Genomic DNA, 8,450 nt, shown 5'->3' with positions numbered 1-8,450 from the left:
TTCTTGTTCTTTTAACTTTTATTTTGTCTGCCACCTCCTTTGAGAACCAGATAGGTTTCATTTTTCTCTTGCTTTTCTTTACTTTTCTAACATATAGATTAGTTGCCTTGGTAATTGCTCCTTTTAGTTTGGTCCACTGTTGTTCCACATCTCTCTTGTTCGCCCAGCCTTCTAGTTCTTCCTCCAGGTACTTCCCCATTTCATCAAAGTCCGTGTTTTTGAACTGCAAAACTCGGGTCATCGTGCTAGTTCTCTGTATCCTATTTATGTTTTGAAACCATACCGTATGATGATCACTGGTGCTGAGGTGGGCACCTACCTGGACATTAGAGACATTATCTCCATGTTCTGTCACCAGCAGTGGGTACATGTTTGTATCTGCATATACTGTAGCTTAAGTGTGTTTAGTGCAGCCCCTCCCTTCTGAGGATTCTTGATACTTAAACAATTTTTGTAACCCATGATAAAATCTGTGAGCCTTTGCCTTTAAGAGGAGCCTTGCCCTTAAGAGAAGCTCCCTCCCCCCCCTTACTTTCTCTCACTATGGGAAGAGCCTGATTGCCCCTCAATCTAACATGAGTCCTCCTAGGTGCCTCATAGGCTCAAGGAACTGCCCTTCATGGCCAGCTGGGTCACATGGGTCTTAGGCTCATTGCCATTGGACCTTGCCCCCCCCCCCCCCCCCCCCCCCCGCCCGCAGCTTATGGAGGCGTTTCCTTTAGCAGCTCTCGAAGAGAACCAGTTTTGGTCACGCTGGCTTTTGAGCAGCAGCATCCTGTATAACCCTGCGAAACGATTGAGTTTTTACCTTTTCTTTTACTGCAAATCAGCCTTATATCTCCTATACTTCCTACCTCTACCATAAACTAACTCCTGCAACCCAAGAGACCTCCCTCTCCTTCCTGCCACCCTGTCTCCAGCTACCAAAGATCTCTGCCTTGGGCAAACGTTTGAGATGCAACAATTGTAAGTAATGAAAAATTACCTGTGCAATAAATAATTTCAAACTTAGATAATCTTTATTGTGAGGACTGATTGGAGAAAAAGTTTAGCTGTCTGGATAGGAAAAAGCACAGATGTTTTCTTGATCCAGAATACTCCATTAGTGAGAACTAAATCGAGTATAGCTCCCTCCCTCGTGGGTTCCATTACCATTTGTTTGAACAGAGCCCCTTGCAGGGCATCCACTATCTCTGTACTACTGTTAGATTTTGCAGAAGGGATTCTCCAGTCTACATCTGGCAGATTAAAATCTCCAACAATCACCACTTCTCCCTTCTTTCCCATCTTTTAGATGTCTTCAACCAGATCTTTGTCAAGCTCTTCCATTTGATTTGGAGGCATGTAAACCACTCCAATAAAAACTGATGCCCCATCATCTTTTTTTAGGTCAGCCCATAGTGCTTCTTCTTTGCCCCATCTTCCTTGCAGCTCAGATGCTTGGATATTGTTTCTGACATAAAGAGCCACTCCTCCTCCTTTCCTGTCCTCTATGTCCTTGCTTAATAAGTTATAGCCCGATATTGCCGTATTCCAATCATGAGATTCCATGAACCACGTCTCCGTGACAGCAACAACGTCCAAGTCCGCCTCCACCATTAGGGCTTGCAGATCTGGGATTTTATTGCCCAAACTACGATTATTTGTGCTCATAGCTTTCCAGCTTTTCTCGTTCAGGTTACTGCTTTTCTTGGACTCCTTTTGTGACTTATTTAGTTGAGTTTTGTTATCCACCTCACCCTTTTCCATTGAATTTGTATTTGGGGGTTGAAATTCTAATTTCTTTCTGCCACCCCTAGCTTCTAGTTAAAATGCCTTATGTCATAGGATTTGAATTTATCTCTTAGGATCCTTTTTCCTGCCACAGAGAGATGTAAGCCATCTTTGACATATAGCTTTTTGTTGTTCCATACACTGCCCCAGTCCCCAATAAATCCAAAACTTTGTTCCTTACACCAGGATTTGAGCCATACATTGAAGTTTTCAATATGGCTTAGTCTCTCCTTCCCCTTTCCCTGAACAGGTAACACCTCTGAAAAGGTGATGGTTGTCACCATATGACTAATCTGCTTCACTAGAGACTGGAAGTTTCTCTGTACCGCTTGGATGCTGTTACTAGCAAGGTCGTTGGTTCTCAGATGGATGATATAAGCTTTAGAGTCTTTACTTTCTTCTTGAATCATTTTGACTATCTGAAAGGCATTTCTGCCGGCCGATGATCCTGGGAGGCATTTAACTTTAGTGTTTCTCTCTAGAAGAGTTCCCAAATTAGTGCCTTTGTGTTGCATCCGTCAGTGCTAGATGGCTTCACCCCGTTTGCCTCACCTTGTTCACTGCTCCTCCCGCTTACCTTGGGAAAATGGCTACCGCTGCATCTACAAGCCGACCTTTTCGGCATCCCGAGAACGGCTATGGTGCTGCCTCCCGCCATGCTCCTCCCAAGGGCCTACTAGGGTGCGCGCGTGCATGCCACCCACGTCTTTATTCCAACATTGGCATGAACCTCGGGGGTGTTCCCCTCTACTGACGTCACGCCATCCGGGTATATAGCCTGTACTAATTTGCTAGGCCGTTGAATTAGCAACAGATTGGTCTCGGCCAGTCTAACCTACTCTGCCGCTTCCGTGCTGCCGCTTGAAGCTCTCTCTCTGCCCTTTGGGGTAATTGCTAACCTGGGTACCCGCTCCTCGGGGGCCCTCTGCTTTATTTCAGGCGCCTTACAGGGATCAGGTACTCGCTCCTGGAGGGCCTGCTCTCCCTGCCTTGGTGCCTGTACCATCTTCTTCAACCTGGTGGAATCGCATACCTACAGCAACCATCTAGTGAGTAATAGAGATGTGAATCGTGTGCCCGATTGTCTTAATGATCGGGTTTGGCTAGAGGGGGGGAAAAATCTGATCGTGGGTGATGTGAATCGGAATTGGTTCCGATTCACATCATTTTTTTTTTTAGTGAGGCCCGACCCTTTAAAATTAACCCCTTCCCCCACCCTCCCGAACCCCCCCAAAACTTTTTACGATTACCTGGTGGTCCAGTGGGGGCGCGGGGACCGATCTCCCGCTCTCGGGCCATCGGCGCTATTTTGGCTGCCACTCAAAAATGGCGCCGATGGCCATCTTTAAATACGGCGGCGGCCATCTTTATGATGGCGCCGGCCAGCCAGTGCTCCTACCATGTGACAGAGGCCGGCCAATGGCACGGATACCCTGTCATATGGTTAGGGCAAAGGACCATCGGCGCCATCTTTATGAGTGGCAGCCGACAGCCTGAGAATGGGAGATCGCTCCAGGGACCACCACTAGACCACAAGGGAATTTTAAAATGTTTTGGGGGGATCGGGAGGCTGGGGGAAGCTAAGGGGTCGTTTTTAAAGGGTCGGGTGGGTTTGTTTTTTTTATTGGGCCATCGGCGCCATTTTTGAGTGGCAGCCAAAATGGCGCTGATGGACCGAGAGCGGGAGATCGGTCCCGGCGCCCCCACTGGACCACCAGGTACTCGTAAAAAGCTTTTGGGGGGGTTCGGGAGGGTCAGGGTGGGTTTAGGGGCTTTTTTGGCATGCCGGTTTTCCCCGCCCACCCCCCTCCCCCGATTTACGATTTTTCACAATAAATCGGGGGAATTTCTATTGTATTGCGACTCTTAACGATTTTTGATGATTTAAAATATATCTGACGATTGTTTTAAATCGTCAAAAAACGATTCACATCCCTAGTGAGTAATTTCTCAGTCTATCTCCTCCACAGTACTGCCTTGCTGGGAAACCTACACCGGAATTCCCCTATACCAACGAGATGAGAAGGCTTCCCTCTGCTGAGGGTCCTAAGACTGCTACATCCAGACTATCTCACTACTGCCACCTCTAGTGGTATACTTCAAGCTGTTTAATAAAAGAACTAACAGTGTGTTTGTGCATCCTGCGTTTAGCCTAGCACTGTGGTGCCTCACGGGGCTCCTCCCAATGGGCGTGGTCATCTGCCACCGTACCCAAGAATCCACCCAAACACCGCTTAACCATAAGACTCTGATGACAGAGTCACCTAGCACAATGAGCTTTCTTCTTTGGTTATTGATTGTATTTTGGAATTTCTGTATGCATTGGGTTTCTTCTTTCTTTTCAGATACCATGTCAATCTCTTTCACCAGAGCTTTATACTTATGTGATTCAGATAAGGCGTTTTGTACTTGTGTCACTTGAGAGAGTGTGTGTTTCTGCATCACCGGTCTTACTCTACCAGAGCCCACCATAATCATGTTGATTTTTGGGTTCCTTGTCACCCTGTGTAAGTGGGGGGAGCAGGGGGGGGGAGACATGTGGGCTGCACAATTGTGTAGAATGGGTGTCTGTGGGTCACAGGTCTTATCCTACCTGAGCCCACTGTAAACCTCTTTTTCTTTGAGTTTTTTTTTTTTTTTTTTGCGGTAATGAGGAATTAATTTTGGAATACTGTGAAGTGGGTGAATTTTATTGCAGCTAATTCTGTTTTAGCCAGCTCCTTTTTGAGGGAAGATAGTTCTAAACAAATGGGGCAAGCTCTAAGTTTCCATATGATTTCCTCAAAATCAAGGCTTCACAATATTTACACTGGATAGACCTCATTTTGGTAGATTTATTTGATGGATAACACCTGAGGAATGACCACATTTTCAAATGATCTAATTACCAATTATGTATTCAGGCAGCCTTTATCAGAAAGACAACCCCAGGGGTGGTTGGTTAAAGGGGCAGGGTGTGAGGGATTTAAACAGTGGCCAGTGGTTGGAGGTCCACCTTCATGCTTCAACCGCAGGAGAAATGGGGAAGGGAGGATCTGTATGTGGATTGCATGGTCTGGGTGGACAGGGGCGGGGGTGTGGCCTGCTTGTTGCGGCGGTTACTACCCCTCATTGAGCTGGATATTCACTTGGATGCAGTTCCGGCGCTGCTCTCTGCATTGATGGTGGGGTGGAGGGGAAATAGAACTAGAGGGTACTGGAAGCCAGGCGTAACAAGTATGGGAGAGGGAGAGAGAGAAAAAAGAAAAACAAGGAGGAGTGCATAGCTTGCTGGGCAGACTGGATGGGCAGTTTGGTCTTCTTCTGCCGTCAGTTCTATGTTTCTATAAACAGTTAACACTTGGCCAGGGCTGTTCACTGGACACTATATCTGCTATTGATTTTTTTTACAGACCCTCCCCCAGATAGGCTAGCTAAGTTTAGCTTTTTCCTTAGCTCTCCCCAAGAAGCTGTAGTTGTGCTGTCTCCTTGAAGATCAAAGCAGACTGAATACTTGATTGCAGGGTTGTCAGGTTTTCATGAAAGAACAAGCACTTTTTTGCAAAAAAACAAGCCCAAAAAAAGCTCAAAACACATGAAATTGAAACACCAATGTCTGAGAGTCGCATAGATGACAAAGGAGCTTAACGTTTTGCATGTTTCTCTGTTTTAGCATGTTGCAGAAGATCTGCATGATGTGCACGAATGTCACACTTACAAAATTTGCACATAGCCTTGCTCTCATTGCTGAAAACAGGCTGAATCCATGCTTTTAGTTCACGTTCCTCTTCCCACACTTTGCAGTACTTTTTACCGTACTTAGCCCAGTTCTTTACTTTAGCCATAATAGATCAAAACCATTTAGTAGGGTAGCAGCCAATGACAGAAACAGTAGGTATGGACAAGCTTTCTTACAGAGGTGATCTGCTGCAGGGAGAAGAAATGAAAGAAAAAAAAAGCAAAATTAGATGAAAGCAAAAGTGGTGTAGAACAAATGAAAAAAATAGCATTACAAGTTTCCATGTCACATTTTTTACCTGTAGTCAGCAGGTATGGAAAAGCTTTCTTTTTGTCAAAATAAGGATTTTTTTTTTATAAAGGTGATCTGCTGCAGGGAGAAGAAATGAGAAAAAAAATAGATGAAATTAAGTGGAGTAGAACAAATTAAAAAACACCAGCCCCTCACACTCATTCCATCCTCTGCGCACATCCCTGGCCCCCACACACGCATTCCCCTCTCCCACTCCCTAAAAACATGTCTTCAATTCCCTCATGCTCATTCCCCCCTCCAAGCACATCCCTAGCCCCCCACACACACTGATTCCCCCTCCCTACCCCCTCTGAGCACATCTGTGGCCCCCATATTCTCATTTCCCCCTCCAAGCCCATCCCTGGCCCCCACACACTGATTCCCCTTCCCTACCCCCTCTGAGCACATCTGTGGCCCCATATTCTCATTTCCCCCTCCCAACATACTAATTCCTCCCCTCCTGATACCTGGCTGTAGCTGCACAGTCAGAAGATTCCTTCTCTGTTGCTTGCTGCAATGCTGTGCTGGCCTTCCAGGTCTGCCCACGTGCGATGCTTGTGCATGCCGTGCTGGTGTTGGGTCTGCCCACAGCTCCTGTGTAGGTTTGCAGCTCTGATTGGCTTACTGCTGCAATAATTTAGGGTGCGCCTGCTATGGACAGGCTTCATCGCAGCAGCAGTCAATCACTGCAACATCAGAGCATAAGTCCTGCCCAACAAGCCCAAAAAACAAGAGTGGCAGGAAAAATAGCCCAATTAAAAGCAACCCGCGAATCGGAAAAACAAAATGCGAATGATTAGGAAAAGAAGCCCAATCTCGCGGTAAATTAGCGAGATTGGCAACACTGCTTGATTGACACCCAGCAATGCACTGTGACTCACTCTCTAATCCATTGTGCCTTGCAGGGTTCTTCATGAATGGAATACAGTTGTTGTATACGGTTGCTATAGCACAAGTCACACTACTGCAAGGAGTGCCTTGAACAAGAGGAAGAGGAAGTGGTTATCACATGAAATGGAAAAATCCATTCTGAATATGAGGCTGCTGCAAGCAACTGGTTACATCTTCATTGATTCATTGAGAAGTATGAGAGTTTTTCTGGATTTAAACTTAATATGGATAAGTCTGAAGCCATGATATGCCCCACCTCTCTATCAGGCCGATACCTGTCATTGGATGCGCTTTTTCCCTTACCCCTTATTCAGTAAGGGGCGGAAAACGTGCATCCAACCCGCCGAACCTAATAGCGCCCTCAACATGCAAATACATGTTGATGGCCCTATTAGGTATGCCCGCGTGATTCAGTAAGTAAAATGTGCAGCCAAGCCGCACATTTTACTTTCAGAAATTAGCGCCTACCCAAAGGAAAGCGCCTACCCGGGAAAGCGCCTACCCGGGAAAGTGCACAGAAAAGCAGTAAAAACTGCTTTTCTTTGCACCCTCCGACTTAATATCATGGCGATATTAAGTCGGAGGTCCCGAAGGGTAAAATAAAAAAAATTTGAAGTCGGCCGGCGGCTGTCGGGTCGAAAACAGGATGCTCAATTTGGCCGGCGTCCGGTTTCCGAGCCCGTAGCTGTCAGCGGGCTCGAGAACTGACGCCAGCAAAATTGAGCGTCGGCTGTCAAACCTGCTGACAGCCGCCGCTCCGGGCCAAAAGGAGGCGCTAGGGACACGCTAGTGTCCCTAGCGCCTCCTTTTGCTCGTTTCTACCGCCGGACCTAATTTAAATACTGCATTGCGCGCACAGGCGAGTGGCCTGTGCGTGCGCCGGGAGAGCGGGCATTCGCCCGCTCTCCCACGGACTTTACTGAATCGGCCTGTATGTGGGGAATGGCTGGGGGACTTTCTCTTGAGATGGGATGAGGGTTCTTTCAAATACCTAGGAGTTTACATTTCCACTGACCTGGACCATATTTATAGTCTTAATTTTTGCCCCTTATTGAGCGCTACTAGGGATAAACTATCACTATGGCAACCGCTCCCTGTGTCACTAGAGGTAGAATAAATTTGGTCAAAATGGTACTTTTTCCAAAATGGTTATATAGTCTACAATTACTTCCCCTTTACCTGGCCAGGAGGGATATTCAGCTGCTAAATCGAATGCTCTCCAAATTTTTGAAGGCAGGGAAAAAACCCAGGATAGCCCTGGCAAAGTTAACAAAGAATTGGAAAGAAGTTGGGATGGGCCTACCTGATATTGGGGAATATACTTTGGCTAGCTTATTGAGGGTGATTAGAGAGTGGTTATTTGATGGTACAATGTTCTCCAACCACGAAAGTGATAAATTACTTGTCGCCCCATTAGATCTGGGATTTATTCTACAATCTTCGGTATCAAGTCTTCCCTCGCACCTAACTCATCATGTTTTAATATCACCACTGCGATGGGCATGGCAATTCTTGCTGAAAAGACTCGGTATGGCAACTTCATACAAAGCGCTGCTCCCCATCCACAGTAATGCTGATTTTTTGCCAGGTACATCTTTGATTAACTTTATTTCCTGGCAGAGGAAGGGCATTACCCACATTTATAAAGTTCTGTCACCGGAGGGACACATATTACCTTTTCCTGCATTGTGAGATAATTATGGCCTCCTCCCTCAGGATATATTCTCCTACTTGCAGATAAGTCATTATGTTCAATCTCTTTCCTTGGCGAGTCTGC

At 46.4% G+C, this 8,450-nt stretch overlaps 1 long non-coding RNA gene across 1 annotated transcript; it reads right to left on the bottom strand.

Moving 5' to 3' along the window:
- Window positions 1-5,380: 5,380 nt before the first annotated feature.
- On the bottom strand, window positions 5,381-6,639 carry LOC115076336. Its single transcript, XR_003852732.1, has 3 exons — window positions 6,250-6,639; window positions 5,790-5,860; window positions 5,381-5,679 (listed from the first exon to the last, which is right to left on the bottom strand). It is a non-coding gene; the product is annotated as an uncharacterized LOC115076336 (long non-coding RNA).
- Between the last annotated feature and the right edge of the window lie 1,811 nt (window positions 6,640-8,450).

Source organism: Rhinatrema bivittatum, chromosome 14, assembly GCF_901001135.1.
Source record: "Rhinatrema bivittatum chromosome 14, aRhiBiv1.1, whole genome shotgun sequence".
NCBI classification, from domain to species: domain Eukaryota; kingdom Metazoa; phylum Chordata; class Amphibia; order Gymnophiona; family Rhinatrematidae; genus Rhinatrema; species Rhinatrema bivittatum.
The sequence above is the reverse complement of the archived record's forward strand: the minus strand, read 5'-3'. Positions and strand labels throughout refer to the sequence as shown.